The sequence below is a fragment of the Haliotis asinina genome, chromosome 2, assembly GCF_037392515.1.
Source record: "Haliotis asinina isolate JCU_RB_2024 chromosome 2, JCU_Hal_asi_v2, whole genome shotgun sequence".
Taxonomy (NCBI): Eukaryota; Metazoa; Mollusca; class Gastropoda; order Lepetellida; family Haliotidae; genus Haliotis; species Haliotis asinina.
In genome coordinates this window covers 49782376-49800072 of record NC_090281.1, presented here as the reverse complement: position 1 = coordinate 49800072, position 17697 = coordinate 49782376, and positions in this window count along the sequence as shown.

Here is a 17697-nt window from a genome sequence, read left to right as displayed (position 1 = left end):
CGGAGTACATCATGAGGTAACCTTATTGGCAAAGATCGTGAAATTCCAATATGCGAATGAACTACCTCATGACACCCGGGATTGTTTCTGATTGGTTGTTATAGAAGGCTGGAAAAATCGTACATTTCTGCTATGCAATTGAAAATTACTGAAAAAAACTTGTATTTCCCATCACTTATTACTGATGAGGCACTTTTAGGGTAGGCACGTGCACCTCTGGGATGATCACTTTGAAGAGATTATTGCTGTATCAGGTTTTTGAATGGCATTTTGAAGTCATAGGCTTAAGGAAGAGAGATCTTATGGATGCCATCTTCTTTGTTATAAGGGACACAACGTTTGGAAGTATATCCTTACCTCTTCATCGGGGAAATGAATGGCATGGGACAGAGGGTTATATATGTAACAAGGAACAACAAACGTAGTGGCAAAGAAGATGCAGGCTAAACAATGGAAGCCAGCAGTTATCTGACGCTGTTGCCGTTGATGGCGTTGACGAGGAAGGACATACCGTGAAACGTCTTGTTCCTCATAATACATATGTTGAAATTCTCTTCTCGATTGCTGTACGTTGTCAGATATGTCAGAAATTAAGATTACTAAACTGTCACTCAAGATTGAATGTTACCCAAAATTTGTAAACTTTATCAAAGCAGTCTGCTGCAAACTTGAAAACCGAAACACACCTAAGATACCAGTATCGAAACCATCATTGAATAAATATTTCCTTTTTGTGTCACTTTTAACCCATGATGAAACGTAGTGGTATACATTCTTTTGTCGGAGAGTGTAGTATATTAGTTTGGACATCTCCGTAAATATAACGCACGGGAAACTGATTATTTTCGTTATGGCAGTTCCGTCAGATCTAAATCTGAACATTCATTTGTATTCAGGCCTACGTTTTAACAACTCACGTTCATTTGATAATGTATCGCACGATTCATTAACAAGTAACATTCCACGTTCTGCTGTTAAAACTATACCCTTTAACATCCTTTGTAGCTCTCGCGTCCTAAACATGGTGTAAACGCTATCCCAGTCACAACGCATGAATTGGTATATTTAGTTCTGTGGCATGAAATCCATTTAACACTCATGAAATGAATTAGTCTGTGTATCCGCCTGTACCTATAGACATCGCTCCCACACGTGATATTGACAACTATTGTCCGTGATCCATTTCTTCTCTACACTGTCTCCTAGATCAATAGCCGCTCGTTACAGCTACTGTTGTCACTAACTAAAGTCGCCATTTTGTTTGAATCGCCATGGCAACCGTTTAGAATTTTCTATCTATGTGACGTAATTGGTTTATCAGGGAAAATTATCAGATTTCGTGACTCGGCAATGTTGTAACATTGACTCTCTCTCTCTCTCATTACATTGCAATGTTAGCTGGTGGTTCGGATCATTCGATGGGGTTGTAATTAGTGAACCATGAGATAATAACGACAATGTCGATAGTTGTATTATTAATACCCTTTGTTGTTAGTAACGGCTGCGGGTTTGTGACGGTTGGTAGGTGATACTCGCTATATACAAAGTCAATAAATGAACGTTTTTACAGACATTACATACTGCTCTGAAGTCCACCTCTCCGTCGTTCAAGTTTACCCATTACTGTGTTTCGTACAAGATGAATTTAAAAAATACAACTTCACCACCTGTAAGTAAACCTTTCCGATTTCCGAGGAAATCCTTTGGCACTGAAAAATTATAAATGGGTCCCCCAAAATCAGAGATGGCATGCTGTATTTGGAAGCCAGTCAGGATTGGCGTGTGTGCTGCAATGACCAGCTCATTAATATTTTCCGTCTTCATATTAGTGAGAGAAATGTTGATTTAATTACATATTTTCAAGTTCAGTCGAGCAACCACTTATTGAGAGGATAATCCGAGAGCAATGAAGCATATCGGATTATCGTTTAACTTCGGTTGGTTAGGTTGTTGTTTAACGCCATACTCAGCACTATTCCAGTTATGTGGCGTGGATATGTAAACAATCGTCGTAAGAGACGACCAACGGGATCGGGTGGTCAGGCTCGCTGACTTGGTTAACACATGTCGATGCATCCCAATTGGGTAGATCGATGTTCATGCTGTTGATCAGTTTATTCTTTGATTCGATTATATACAGACCGCCGCCATATTGCTGGAATATTGCTGAGTGCGGCATAAAACTAAACTCACACACTGCTAATTCCATTTCATAACTTGTTAGGGATGAAGTTTCAGTTCGTTACAGCGTGTCTTTACTTTCTTGTTTGAGATAATCTGGAATATTTCGCTGTTTAGACTTGTACCATATGCTCTAATCTGTGTTCATATGGCAAGCTTCTGTATATATTTGTCACTTGTGCTTGGTGAGTAAGACTGAGTGAGTGCGCAATACAACAGCAGTATGGTAGCGGTCTGTGAATAATGTGGACATCACCTTGTATCGTGACATTTGTATTCGTAGTTAATTGTATCTTGTGATGGCAATACGCATCCAGTTTGATGTGTCATTTTTTAATCCTAATTATAATGATTTGTTAATATATTTTATCTTTATTATGACATATCTCATATATCATTCAAGTTAATTATCTTTCATTAGAAACAGGTACTTCATTGATAATAATTTAATTTCATAATTTAAATTCATACTAACGAATATTAGGACGTTAACCTCTACCTCTACCTCAAAACAATTATTTTCATTTCTGTAATAACAAGCAGCAAGTCTTTGGGTGTTGATTGTTCATATAAACAGTCCGTTAATCCGTAGTAAATCGTCTTCGTTGTTAATGTTTCGGAGATTTGACATGATTCAAGGCTAAAACGGGGAAATTACAAATCGATCTGGCAACTGACGATCCATGACAAACTGAATGCCTTTATCTCTGTGTTGGAGAAGGTCAGTGCCAGAGCCGGGGCTGGGGTCGGAATAGTTTGGAGTGGAGCAGGGTTGTATGTTTGTTCCAGTCCTTTTATATATGTTGTAGACATGAAAAACACACGAGTATTTTTAACGCCCACCAGCTTGTTTCCGAGTAAGTAGTATCAACTGATGTACGGGGGATTGTATTGTTGTAGAACAAAGCGCCACATCTGTCGATGGAATTTTCCCGGGTTGTTTAGATTGTGTAAACTTTTTGTGTCTGATTTTCATCCTGCAGAGAGTTGATCGGAAGGAAACGTTCAAATGGAACGGGATTGACTCACACAAAGTATAGTGTGCATGATTCAATAAATGAATGGATTGGTTCACACATGTAGGCTTTGTTCTGCCTCTTATACAATAGATGAAGTAACGTGACAATGGCTTTACATTTGCCGGTATATAAATATGACGCGATGGATTAGCGCGTAAACGTAATTTAGGAACGTTATCGTCGGAGAATAACCAGCTTTAAGTGTTAGACGGAACACAAGACAACAGAGTGTGAAAAGTATTGTCAATGCATCTCTGAAAATTAGTGATGAGGCCAGATGTTCAGACGGAGATTCTGGTGACATTGTTGTGATATATACTGAGAAAAACATATAAAGCAACACAAGTAAATTCAGGTGTTCCTTTAATATTTTCCAGTATTCATCACCCGCTTTGAATAGGGCTGTGGCAGGATATCTAAGAATAAAGGAACGCTGCCGTGAAATGGTGTTCCCTTATTTGTTTCCCTCTGTATATATTACATGAACCAGTTGATAGGTCTTAGCCATTCGTAGCGCTACGACTGCCGTACCTCCTAGCTTGATTGACCTTGTATGCTCCCTAGTCATGCACCGCCCAGTGTTTTGAATAATTTCACGTATTAGTCACTGATTGGTGGGGTGGGTTTGTGGTCGGTTTCCGGCGAAAAGGTGCCGAATCATCGACAAGAGGTTGTGACTGTTAATTTGGACAGACGTCGGTGATCCGTTAAATTTCCAAGCCGTGTGCATTGATGCTTCTGCAAAAGTTATATTTCGATGCCCTACTTTTTCCGTTTTAAGTAAATGTAATTTTTCGCACCCGCCCTTACAAAAGTTATACATACAAAAATATATTCTTTGCATATTTCTCATTGGCAAGTTATTTCATTAGTCACGTGACAAAATCAGTGTGTTTTATAGATTCTTCAAAAACGTGAACAGTAGCTATAGAAACGTGATTCCTGCATTGTTTCTCCCATAAGTTGCAAAGGTATACAGCTCGGTTTTTAAAATTAGTTACTCACTCACTCAGCGTTAATGTTTCTTGTTTTGGAGTAAGGCTGAGTCCTAAATGCAATGTTCTGTTCATTTCTTTATCTCTTGCTAACGCCACTCGGTTATCGCTCAGTGATATCAATCTGGTCCATGCATAATCCATCAAAGTGTGACCAGTGGTTGATAGCATTTGCAATTAAAAGATCCAGACCAACCGATCCCCATTTAAGTCGAAGGCATATTTTGACATGGAATCCCCTCAAGGATTAACTTATGCTTGCAGCATATACAGACAGTCAGTGTTTCCGCATTCGTTGCAAATGGTCAATATCAGAACGTGTAATGATGTGCATTTGTTTTATGTTATGTACCAAGATGTACTCTGAATACTCTATAGCAACACAATCCGAATTGGCAATGATGAAAAATCCTAAACCCGTTTCGCACAAGGGATGACAAGGTCCTATTATTCATTGTTTTTAATTAGTAACAACCAAATTGTGCAGATCAAAGAGGGACAAAATGTTCAAAATGTTTAGAAATCTGTCAAAAGCAGAATCCATTGCACGATTCAGACAATATGTGAACCTGTGAAAGTCTTTATGACTCCCAGTCTAATGGGAATGGTGGCAGGTGTTCGGCAGGTGAGGAAAACGATGTTATGTAACCTTGTGAGGCTGGTGACCGCTCGGACAATAAGTCATTATATCCAGTCCCCTCTGTTTGAATTAACCTGTGATGAAACGGGTTCCTATGTCTTGTGTGTGTTGGTTGCGGAGTGGAGTTGGATGGGTGTCCGAGTTTGAAGCCTTTAAGTTTCTTGGGGTTCGGTTCTGCCAACGCCGTGTAGCCCATGTTGATATAGTGTATGTGGTGTCTCTTATTCAAGTGACTTTGATCGAAATATGACTCTCTTCATCCAGCTGCGAATGGGAACCCAGTAGAATGGCTCTGTGAACCTTCCTCACAGGGTGCTGAGGTTGGTAGCTTAAAACTGTGAGAGTAATTTATTGATTGGGGTATTACATGTGATACATCATGATCGTCATGCTTTTGAGCATTTGTAAATTTAAAATGCGATATGCAAATTTAAATTTAAAAATATATTTATCGGACGACATGAACTAATTAAGCAGGTACGAATAACGGTGTGTCTTTGTATTACGAGCAGGTAAACACCATTGTATCGAAGTTGATAGGACCTACATAAATACTTCGTGTTATGCGAAGTTGGACACAACCACAATATGTTGACTAAATACGGGATATGCAGCCACCGACTGGGTTACTTCAAGACAAGAGTCAGCTCGACACATCGATGTTAGAGACAACGGTGTTCGACACAACGGTGCTCGACACATCGCTGTTCGACACGATGGTGTTCAACGCCATGGTGTCCGACTGCATACCGGTGAAAAACCCATATAGGGAAGTGAAGAGTAGGCTACAAGCATCCAACTGAACAATCACCGAATTAGGTATGACAGGTGTTACAGGTAAGCGCGTATGATGGGAAATCTTTTGTCCTTTGTGTGTCCACGCTTGCCACCACCAGAGAAAAATGACACTAACTGAATCAAGAAAAGTCATCGACGTATTATTTCGTAATCACCCTTCAGTAAAAGAGTGACCCCCTAGGTGTACCCCACACCCCATGGTCGACTGACCAGCCACCAGATGACGTTGTAACCAGTCTAACAACCCCCGTGTCTCTCCACGTGATCGACAGGTTCGTGAGCGCTGATGTCGAAGCATTTCATATCGTGTATGATTAATTACGAACCTGTGTTACCACAGTTTTGGATTTAAGTGTCAAATTTGTATTTGTTGTAGTACCAACTAGCAACATGTGTTTTTCTTCCCAGCATGATATTTTACATAATGAACACCTGACAGGAGAATGGGATGCACTTAACTCTGTAAACAAGAATAAGTGATCCATGTACGTATATGTTTAACGTCTTCCACAGACACTACATTAAAACATCCATGTTGATAGGTTATATCCGTTGTGAAGGATTAATTCCATGGATCTTGCGTTTTGTTTATGTCATATCGTGTGGACTAATTCTACGTGTCTTTGTTTACTGACTCAATCACATTTACTTCCTCATGCTGTGTGAGAAACAGACAGTACGACAGGGCACGCTGATAAGGAAGACACCTGGTGTCATTACTGGTATTTCATTTATCCCCTATTTTTACCGTTGTTTTGAATTTCACTACTGTGTGGGTGGATAATCAAGACTGGTGATTCGTTTTTGTTGGCGTTTTATATTACACAGTAATGCAAACTGTCACATTCTGAAGGAAACGGAAATATTCCCAGTTAAATCACCGAATTAACGAATCACCGAGTCATTCACATGGAATGATGGCTATGTGCGCACTGCACAGTTAAGCAGTATCCCACTGTTGTGGCCCGTGAAGGTCCCGGGGTAGAATAGGCCTTCAGGAACCCATGCTTGTCATGGAAGGCGATTATGCTTGTCGTATGGGGCGACTAACAGGATCGGGTGGTCAGGATCGATGACTTGGTTGACACATGTTCCCAATTGTGCAGATCGATGCTCATACTGTTGAACACTGTATTGTCTGGTCCAGACTCGATCTGTAAACAATCAAATCTGAACGAGACAATCCCATGATCAACAGCATGAGCATCCCTGGCAGACAAGGATACGTTGGACCGCAGAGAACGGGTTTGCGCGAAGTAAGCGGTGCACAGCAATGAGCAAACTCATTTGGTTTGTGCAAGGTGGAGCAGATGTAGGCTAGTGCAGTCTCCTTTTACGACAAGCAAGGATTGCTGAAGAGCAGTTCTAACCCGGATCCTAACGTTAATGAAACGGTGAAGCTATATGTGTCATTGACATCACTTTTACCATCCAAATGAATTTGTCGTCTCTCACATGCGATTCCGGGTCAAAATAGATCCTCACCACCTCTTGCTTCTGTCCAAGTGGATGTTGAGAGCGTAACAGGTCCGAAGTACCTGTCCGAAGGTCCGTGGTTATCCTAATGTGTGAATTTCCAGAAATGTTGCCCTGCACCCCGTTCCTTATTCCATGTCATCGCGTAGATCGATGTTTATGTTGTTGATCACTAGATTGTCTGGTCCAGATTCGATTATTTACAGACCGCCGACATACAGCTGGAATATTGCGGAGTGCAGCCTTAAACAACAACCAGCAACAACACCAACACACATTCCTGAATCGGTTAGCTCTACCGACAGTGTGTAGCCGTACCCCATTTTCGCAAATCGCCGATTCTCCCTAGGGTTCAGAAAGGGCAGGGTAAATTCATGGAAAAGGGAACTTCATGATCTAAAAGGGCATGTGGGTGAGGATTGTTGAAAAAATAACAAAATATATATGAAGTCAAATCGTCTTATAATTTCAGTTCTAAAGTTCATTGCTTACTCTTCGCAGTTTTCAGTTTAAGAGTAGTATTTGAAAAAAAAACATTTCAAGACATTATATACATGAGAGTTTCCTAATCATTATAAAAACATTATCGCGACTTCTCAAGAAAGGAAGAGAACTCCGCTCTTGGTAAAATGCGGAAAATACACACTGGTCGTAGTAAAATCAAGCACATCTGAAAAAAAAACCGGCTGAGATTGAGGCGAAAAGGGCAGTCCGCAAAATAAAAATGGCAGGGCGCTGCGCCCTCCTAAATATGCCTAGGGAGGAACTCTAAAATCTGTGTTCATGCTTTCAGTCTCCGGTTTGCTTGTTCAGACTATATATTTCAGAATATGCTTTTTACTAGGAGTACTTATGCCAAAGACGTTAAGCAACATTCACATTCCAGGTACATCTAGGTCTTTGATTAAAGCTTTACTTCGATGGAATCCTACAATGAGTTCACGATTCGAACAAACGATTATATAGCTGTGTACACGAAAACACCCATTTTACCTCATCTAGCACAGATCGCACCACGGTTCGAAACACCTATATCCCGATTGGCAAACAGCTCGTGACGAGGAACCAGACATTCCGCGTGTACATTATCGTCGGTGATATCCGGGCCAGAACGAGGCTGTTCGGTACATTCCGGAACAAACACTCTCCTTATCACTTTAGGAGAAACATTATCTTTCCAGTTTTCTCCGAACGTGCTGTAAACTAGAGACGAAATTTGATGGATTTTTGGGGAGGACCGAGCTGAAAGCATAATTACACTGGACAGACGAACTACAACCGAGGTTGGAGTGAGTGAGTTTACTTTTACGCCACACTCAGCAATATTTCACCTATATGACGGGGGTCTGTAAATAATCGAGTCTGGACCAGACAATCCAGTGATCAACAGTATGAGCATCGATCTGCGCAGATGGGAACCGATGACATGTGTCAACCAGGTCAGCGAGTCTGACCACCTGATGCCGTTAGTCGCCTCTTACTACGGGATTTTTTTCAGTTCTCTTACATGTTGACCTTCTCATTATATCTGATGACAATAAATTATTTATAGGTAAGTTTTTAATTGGCTTCATTACTTCATTCTGCATCGTTTGGTCAACTTATTACGTGCTGGTTTTGTTAGCTATTCATGCAAAGTTGATGCAGTCGTTCCATGCAATCTGTAAACAATCAATTACATTACATTGTTACATCGCGGAAAGGATTAGCGTTAATGTTGAATATGTATGTGTGTAGCCTGTCTGAGTCACGAAGCGCTCAGACAAAGGTAGCTACGTGTTTCTTAGCGTCAGATTTTTTATTCAACACAGCCATGAAACTCCGAGATAATGAAGTAATAACTGTATTGAGACACAGTAATGCACGGAACATGAGGCTCAGTGCTCATGCAAGAGACCCGTGAAGGTTCGGCCTAGAAACGATCTTTAACTGCTCATGCTCGTCGTAAGACCCGTAACGATTCGAGACAGAATCGGTCTTCAGATACCCATGCCTGTTCGAGGACCTGTGAAGATCCGAGTTAGAACTGGTCTCCAACTAAACTTGCCTGTCCTAAGACCCATTATAAGTGGTCTTCAGCAACCCATTCTTGTGTATGCAGTTACTAATAGGATGCCGGTCAGACTCACTGACTTGGTTGACACATGCCACCCTATTCCAACTGCATAGATTGTTGCTCATGCTGTTGATCAATGGATTGTCTCGACTATTTACTGACCGCAGCCACACAAAAACAATCTGCGTGGAAAAAAATCTGAGCGCGGCGTTAGAGAAACAGCTCACAGACACGAGTCTATTAATCTTCAAATGATGGTATGTACCGTGCCTTTTGTCCAGATAAAGACCAACATCTGATACCACAGTCCGGGTTAGGGCCAGCCTTCAGCACCATCTGCTTGTGGTGACAGGAGACTAACTCGATTAGAAGGTCAGGCTCGGGGTCTTGGTCGGTGCATGTCATTGCATCCAAATTGCGTTAATCGATACTAATGGGGTGTATGACTCAATTGTCTCGTCAAACATGCGTATACTCTGTGATATAGATACATGTTACGGCGTTAACTCCAAAATACAAACAGAACCAATTCTAGTATCCAGCCTTCCACAATATGACGTCAGGACCAGACATTCATTTGGACGTTTTCACGTTTTTACCCCAACACAAAGCAACGACCTAAAGGTTCACGCCTCTGCCCCGACACATGATTCAAATTCAACGGTTTTGACCGCATTCCCGTTGCAGAAAATCCAATTGCCATCCAATTTAAACAGCGTCAAAGTTATCGAGTCGTTGGCGTTAACGTGCAGGGGTCAGCGGGTTTTATAAACCCTGAGAAAGATTCGTTGATTGTATGAATAATGTATGTGATAATTCACCATCACTCCTCCAATGGAACCATTGATATCTTCCTATAGACGGGAAGATCGAGTAATGGGAAGGTTTGATTGCTTATGTGATTGTCAACCCATGACTGCAAAGAAAGATGCTATTGATTGTACAGTACATAATTTAGAAAGATAAAAACTGATGTTTCTTTGATATATGAGTGATATTTTTACGGTCCATTGGCAACATTGGCATCTACACATGTGCTTTCATGTGATCCCTTATTTTTCTCTCAGTATATCCTTTGTGTTCGTGGTGCATGCTGAAGCATAACTATGCCCATCCACTCATACGAGAGTGATAATGATGGTATCGTTGTTGAACCAAGTGATACTCTAAACCAGGAAATTTTTGCGTCGATAACATTTTGCGATCGAACAATTGAACATTTTCGCGTAATCGGAAAATTGTTATTAAAAGATTTCTCAAATAATATCTATGGTCGTCATTTCCCCAATATAAATGCCTTTCCGTTCGGTAACGGGATACAACACGGGCAAATACCTCCGTTTTCGAAGCTCTGTACAAATAACATATGAGGCGATTCGTTTGATGGCCTTTATCTTTCGAAAGCTCTGAACATCAACCTTGCCAAGAGTATATTCCGATTTGTAAGAAGCAATCTTATTGGATAAAAACTAGTTTCCAATGACGCTTGGTTGCCACAGTCTGCTATAAGGATCGTGAACGGTCAAAATCAAACACGTGACCCAAGGCAGTCAATCAGACAACAGCAATGGATAATGTTCTTGTAAACATAGATTCAGACGAAAGTTTTGGGTAAAATTATGCTATTCTGAACGTGTTACACAACACGCCACCACCTATATATACAGTATGGACCTTAGTGCATGTATCGTGCTAGGTTATGACCTGTGACAAAAATGCTTTATGCACATTTTTTATCATTAAACATCGTGTCTGAGCGTCAAGCTCGAGGTGACGAAAGCCGAGATGTCACTTGAATTAGGGCACACAATCGCTCAATAAAGATGGAAGTACTAAATTGTTATGTTCATGTGACTAATTTTACGAGTACTGTTGTTGATTGTATTTTTCAGCTTATTCACTTTGATTAATTATCTCCCCGAAACATCGTTACTCTGCTCTTTGACAACTTGATGATATGGACCCGTTTACGAAGCACGTTTACGAGAACCATACATTTTGTTTGTTGTTTGAATCAGCAAAACTATTGATCGTCGACATGAGAAAGCACTCACTCACTCACGACATTAGAAAGCAGCTTTAAAGAAAGGCGACGATTTATTAGTGCGACACAATAAACATCGCAATTTTCGCATTAATGTATCGCTGGCAAAAATTTCCTGGTTTACAGTATATCTTTCTGTGTATGAACTTTGATATCCAGTACAAATGAGTAGCGAGACAAGCTGCCTGCTTTGGGCAGATTCTCCCCCAGACTCTGAATCTGACTGGCTGGGGCAAAATAAATATATTCCAAATTGCAATTTTGTTTTGAACTGTTTTAGTTTTTACATTATACAAATAAACTATACCACTCTGAAAGACATTCAGCAGGTTAATCTCCCATAATTGCAGTCAGCATCAATACGACAGAGGGTCCATATCTGAACCCCAAGTTGTGATGCCCCACGGTAATATTGTAGACATGCTGCTGACTGCGACGTAAAACAATACCAAATCATGGTGTTGTCAATTAGAGAAAAGGTCCAGGATAAAATTCAATCTTCGATATACAGAGCAGTGTTGAAATAACTGTTGGTTCGTCTAAATTGTGAGAGTCAAGTTTACCCACATTGTTGACTTAGGTCTGCCAGAACCCTAGCCATGCTTGCGAGTTACTACACATCTCTGAGTAAAGAAATATTCACATTGCTAACTCGAGCCATGCTTGTGAGTTTCTCAACATTTCTCAGTAAGAAAATAACCTTATTTTTTACTCTGGTTTATTGGCACTAGAGCTATGCTTGTGAGTTTCGACACATCTCAGAGTAAAGACATAACCACATTGTTGACTTGAATCTGTCAGCACCATGTTCGTGTGGAGTTTCTCCACATCTCTGAGTTACTGGTATCGGTGTCACTTTGGTTTTGACACATTAAGCTGACACTCGCAATATGACGACACATTTTAAAGCGACCACCGCAGTTCTTTAGTTCCATCCTTACAGAAATAGCCAGTATCAAGTGTAGCTTGTGTTTCCACACTCGCCACTAGAAATCAATCCCATACAACGTATCATGTTGCAACGATAACATTTCAACGAGCAATCGATTTTTCACAACTTTTCTCAAGCTCTAATAATGGTTTAGAGCGCCATGATAAGTATTCTCATGCTGTGAACATGTGTTTACTTTGTCGAGAACTAGATGTTTGCCGCGACCATAACAAGCACCTGTCAAGCGGCCCTTGGAGATAAAGTGTGCAACGACTTCCACGTCAAAAATCCCATCAACGTCAAAGCTCTTGGAACAAAGGAAAATTCAAGTGTTCATTTTCTTCTCTCAGAAGTTGCTCTGTTGTCGAGGCTGTTTCACGTTTCTTTGATTACTGGGTTTGTTTGTTTTGTTTTTTTGGGTTTTTTTTGTTTTGTTTTGGTTTTTGGTTTTTGTTTTGTTTTGGTTTTTTGGGTTTTTTTGGTTTTTTTGGTTTTTTGTTTTTTTTGTTTTTTTGTTTTTTTTTTGGAGGGGGGTTGGGAGAGAGGGTTTTTTTTTTTTGTCAAATGTTACTTATCCTATTTTGGCATGTCAATACGACTTAGGTTCAGTTTTGTCTGTAAGCGTGATCTTCAGTCCGGCATTACGCTTATAGCCATTGTACCTGTTCAGTTTGACCTTTATCCCCAAGTGACCTACCATTTGGGACATTAAACACAGACTCTGTGGTTCTTCTTTTGCGCGTTGAAACTACCATTTGGAGGTCTGTTTCGGCAGGTTGTCGAGATTGATGGTTCTCTGGCACTAACGCTGACTGTCATGCATTAATGCAACTTCCAACCATATTTTGCCTTTCATTTCCTTGGAATCAGTTTGGGTTGATAATCGAGCCTGATTATTCCGTGGCGGTCATGTGTAATATTTGACATGTTATATGTATTACTTAGTAGAAGGCTACCATCAACGTGTCGAGACCTACAGCTTTATGAAAGTAAGACGTAAGTGCAAAGAAGGATCCATTTGTAAAACACGTACAGTATTCTTACAGTGGCGACACCCTGCTGGGTAAACGCTTCGTCATCTTACTGAAATTGAACATGATACAAGAACATAAAGCACCATGATCATGCAATTAGTGGACGTCCATCGCGGTATGTAATCAAAGGACAGCCAGGTCAATACTTAATCACAAACAAGTCTTGAATTTGTGTACATGTCATTACTTTCTGTTTCCATAGCAACGCAAAATGATATGTCCTGGTTTTGAAAGCAAATTAGTGGAAAGCGTGACAGTCCAATCGAGACAGGAATGGCAACATGGTGGTCGACATGACGCAGGATAACATCGCCGGACATTGATTCCTCTGTGTTATGGCTGGTGCTTGCTGGATTAGGACAACGCAGGAGCTTTAGGCTCGTTAGAAGAATAATCATCTATCTTCAGTGTCAAATCTAGGGTGACGTTAGATGAGAAAATTGATGAATTTTCCTTCCACATTTATTGAAACTCATACGTATTGGCTCCGGTCCCATCAACGTCTGGGGCTCAGTTTGGTTCTGGTTAGGTGTAGTTATCTCTTAAACCCTTTAGGGCTTAATTCCAGTAAGGTAGACAGTACTTGGTCGTCAATGCTGGCTGATTTATGTCGATGTCGACTGGAATGGCACCATTGAGAGCTGGGTTGTGGGGATGCCAACTTGTTGCTGGGTATGGTGCAGATAGACAACCCCTGGTGGTCTCAATACAAGTGTATCCGCATTGTTAGCGGGATGAGTTATACATTTGCTATTGATGTTAGAAGGATAAGGTTTGAGGTCTGTCTCTGGGAGCAGAAGTTAAATTAGGTTCCCGATGCTAACAGAATTGTAAACAAGACGGTTTAAAGTCCCCGTAACTGAAGTACAGTATCAAACATGGTTCCTGGTGTTAGTGGGATATTGTAAAAGATGGTTCCCGGTGATGGTAAGATAGTGTAAAAAGGATGGTTCCGGATGACAATATGATAGTATAAAAAGAGTTCCCAGTGATGGTAGAATATTATAAAAGATGGTTTCCGGTGGTGGCAAAATAGTGTAAAGGATGGTTCCAGGTGGATACAGAATAGTGTAAAGGATGATTCCAGGTGATTGCAGGATACTGTAAAGGATGGTTTCCGGTGGTAGTAGGATAATGTGAAGGACGCTTTCCGATATCAACAGGATAGTGTAAAAGATGGTTCTAGGTGGTAGGAGGATAGTGTACAAGCATGTTCCCGATGATAGCAGGAACGTATAGAACATGGTTCCTGATGATAGCAGGATTCTGTAAAAGATGGTTCCCGGTGATGGCAGAATAGTGTAAAGTTGATCCCCAATGTAAGCAGGATGTAACGGTCGATTGATTCCATATGATAGCAAAATTGTCACAAGTAATTGTCCTGGTGATAAGATCATCTGCACTTTTACGACTAATGTCGACTCAAGGACAACCCACAAATTCCCAAGTTTCGAATAGTTCATGATTTCCATCCACTAATGGTCATTCGCATTTCCTCCGATCAGATTATCATTTGACAATATTTCTCTTCTTTCTGGCACGTGAAGGTTCCGGGGTAGAATAGACCTTCAGCAGCCCATGTTTGCCATAAAAGGCGACTAGGCTTGTCGTAAGAGGCGATTAACAGGATCGGGTGGTCAGGCTCGCTGACTTGGTTGACACATGTCAACGGTTCCCATTTGCTCAGATATTTCCTCTCTCTCTTGATCATTGGATTGTCTGGTCCAGACTCGATTATTTATAGACCCCCGCCATATAGGTGAAATATTACTGAGTGCGGCGTAAAACTACACTCACTCACTCTCTTCTTTCTTCCGTCTCTTAGAATACATTTAGCATGTCTATTGTAAAGACTAATCACATCAAGTGTAGCGCAAATCGTTGTAGAATCGAGACTTCCGCATGATGAATTTAGGAGGCAGTGTGTCATTGCTACTGTCAACTTATTTACAATGATATGATGTGTATAATATCCGATGTAATTCTTCATTTGGCGTGTTGCATGGGTACAATGTATGAAGCCCCTTTCTTGTGTCCGCCGTAGTGAGATTGCTGGAATGTTGCTAAAAGAGGCTTAAATTGTCACTCACTCATTCACTGTGTTTTCAGGCAGATGCAAATATGACTCGCCTTTGCATATGTTTAGCCTTGCGAACCTTGTACCACCTCTGATATATTTATGCAAACTAATGATTTGGTCGAAATCCTACAATGGACACGGCTTTTTGCAAAGGCTATTTACACGTTTTTCGTTTCTTGGATTTCTTTAACTGACACTGAAACAGTACGTTTCGTCAGTTACATGTAGAAAATCTACAGTGAAACTACACGAATATTTGCGAAGCTTTTCACAGATACAGACTAACCGTGGGCGCTCTATTTTTAAAACAGTCAGATTCTGGCAGACATAATGGACTCTTGTATGCCACTATGGAAAGAAGTGCTGGGACAGTCTCCAGCTTGTTAATGGCACATGTCTGTTCAGAAGATCGGAGTTATTAGCAGCAGATATTTATTCAAGGCACAAACTGTCCGTGTATGGTCGACGTACTGAATCAAGTGGGTGAAGGGAACATGAAAGAAGAGTACCGGTAGGTATTCTCTGATACAGATGAAGCATCATTTATGGAGTCTCCTTGAGTAAACGACAACCGTATGGTCAGTCACTGCTACCTCGTCTGGTTCAGTGTGGTGGTATACTAGTGGTTAAACAATCTGCACATCGATCTAAAAACAACAGAATCATCCCTTGCATGTGAGGTGTTCACAGGCGGTGGGGTGGGTAACCTAGCGGTTACAGCGTTCGCTCATCACGCTGAAGACCTGGGTTAATTTCTCCATATGGATACAACATATTAAGCCCATATCTGGAATATTGGTAAAGACTCAACCACTCTGTGTGAATAATGGAGTCTTGACCAGACAATCCGGTGATTTGCATTATGGTCAAGAATCTACACAGTTAGAACACAATGACATGCGTCATAAAGATGAGTCATTGGTATCTAACTGCAAGCGTTGATGGCTGGAGACCGACCTTGATCCAGACCTTAACTGACGGCTTTACTTATGACTATCAATACATCCAGATTTACGGTTCGATATCAGTTATGTTGCTAATACTTCCATTCTTCGGTAAAGCTGGGTTCCTTCATCTGGATATAGAATCATGAATATGTTAGACCAGTTAACATATCTCCTGACACGTTATTCGTACTGACAGTTCTTCGATTCGTCTAGATGTGAATTATAAGATGTGTGTGGACGTTGCTTTGCCTCCTGGCGTTTGCCCTGGAGTTTGCGAAGATACCTGTCACTAAAATACCATTTAAACGTCAAGACAATGTGGATGCCCGCACGCCTGTCATGAGAATATTCAAACATTCACTACAGCTTGAGCCGAGCGTGAAAAATATAACAATAAGTGTACATAAATTGCAGTAACGTTCATAACCTACACAAAGTGCATACTCCAAACCCTAACATTATACAGCGATGTGTGTACACTACACCCCTCAGGTTGTAGAAGATTAACAGTCATTTCATCCCACCAGGTACCTATTCACTGCTAGGTAAACAGAAGCAATAACTAAGTCAAATGTCAATGGTATGACCAATGGTTGCATGTGGTTGGTTATAGGGCAGGACTGTAGACCAGCAAACTCCCAGGATCAAGTGCCAAACTGGGACTCACAGTAATTCCAGGATAGAGTAGGGTTCATCTTACATGTGTCTGTCATAATACCAATGTGTGAAATAAGCCAAGAAAACAGACATATATCAGGGCTGGTAACTTCAAAACGATACCAGCCTAAAACGTATTTAACCAGACCAGAAAATTCCAAGAAAAAACTCAGATTTTAGTTACAATGCACAGTGATGAACGCAGTGCTTCAGAACTCCCCGTGTCGATAGGCGTCGCTGTTTTAGTTAATAATTATTATCAATGCAGTACTTAGAGCTTGCGTACGATCCTTCGGTGTTCAAGCAGCGATTGTCAAGTCTTAATGTAACGCCAAGTTTGAAAAAAACAAATTGTAAGATACGGTGAATTTACTCAGACGTATGGACCATAATTTTACTACACCAGGCTGGCCAGCTTTAAAGTTAGGCCGTTTGTCAAAAGCTCAGTATGTCTCATGCGATCGGGCAGGTCTTATTTCATACACTAATAATAACAACGTGTGACCTGGTCTTTATGTTCATTATGTCAACCTCTAGTTAAATATTTCTCCCGCTTACCCATTCTCTTGGTTCACTTAAATACCTAGTGTTTTAGTTTCTAGTTATTAAATGACGATGCCAAATATAAACAGATTCGAGAAAATCTATGGGTAAAACGTATTTCCAGTAACAAATGTCTTATGTATGGATTATTATAGTCTCGACATCACGTGTCTTCCTCCTTTGTGTGTAATCTTACCTTACATATATTGGTCGCTGCATCGTAATATATCTTGTGTACAAGTGGAAATAACATCTCCTGACGAACCCGTCAACAACAGACGTTTCACCGACGTCGT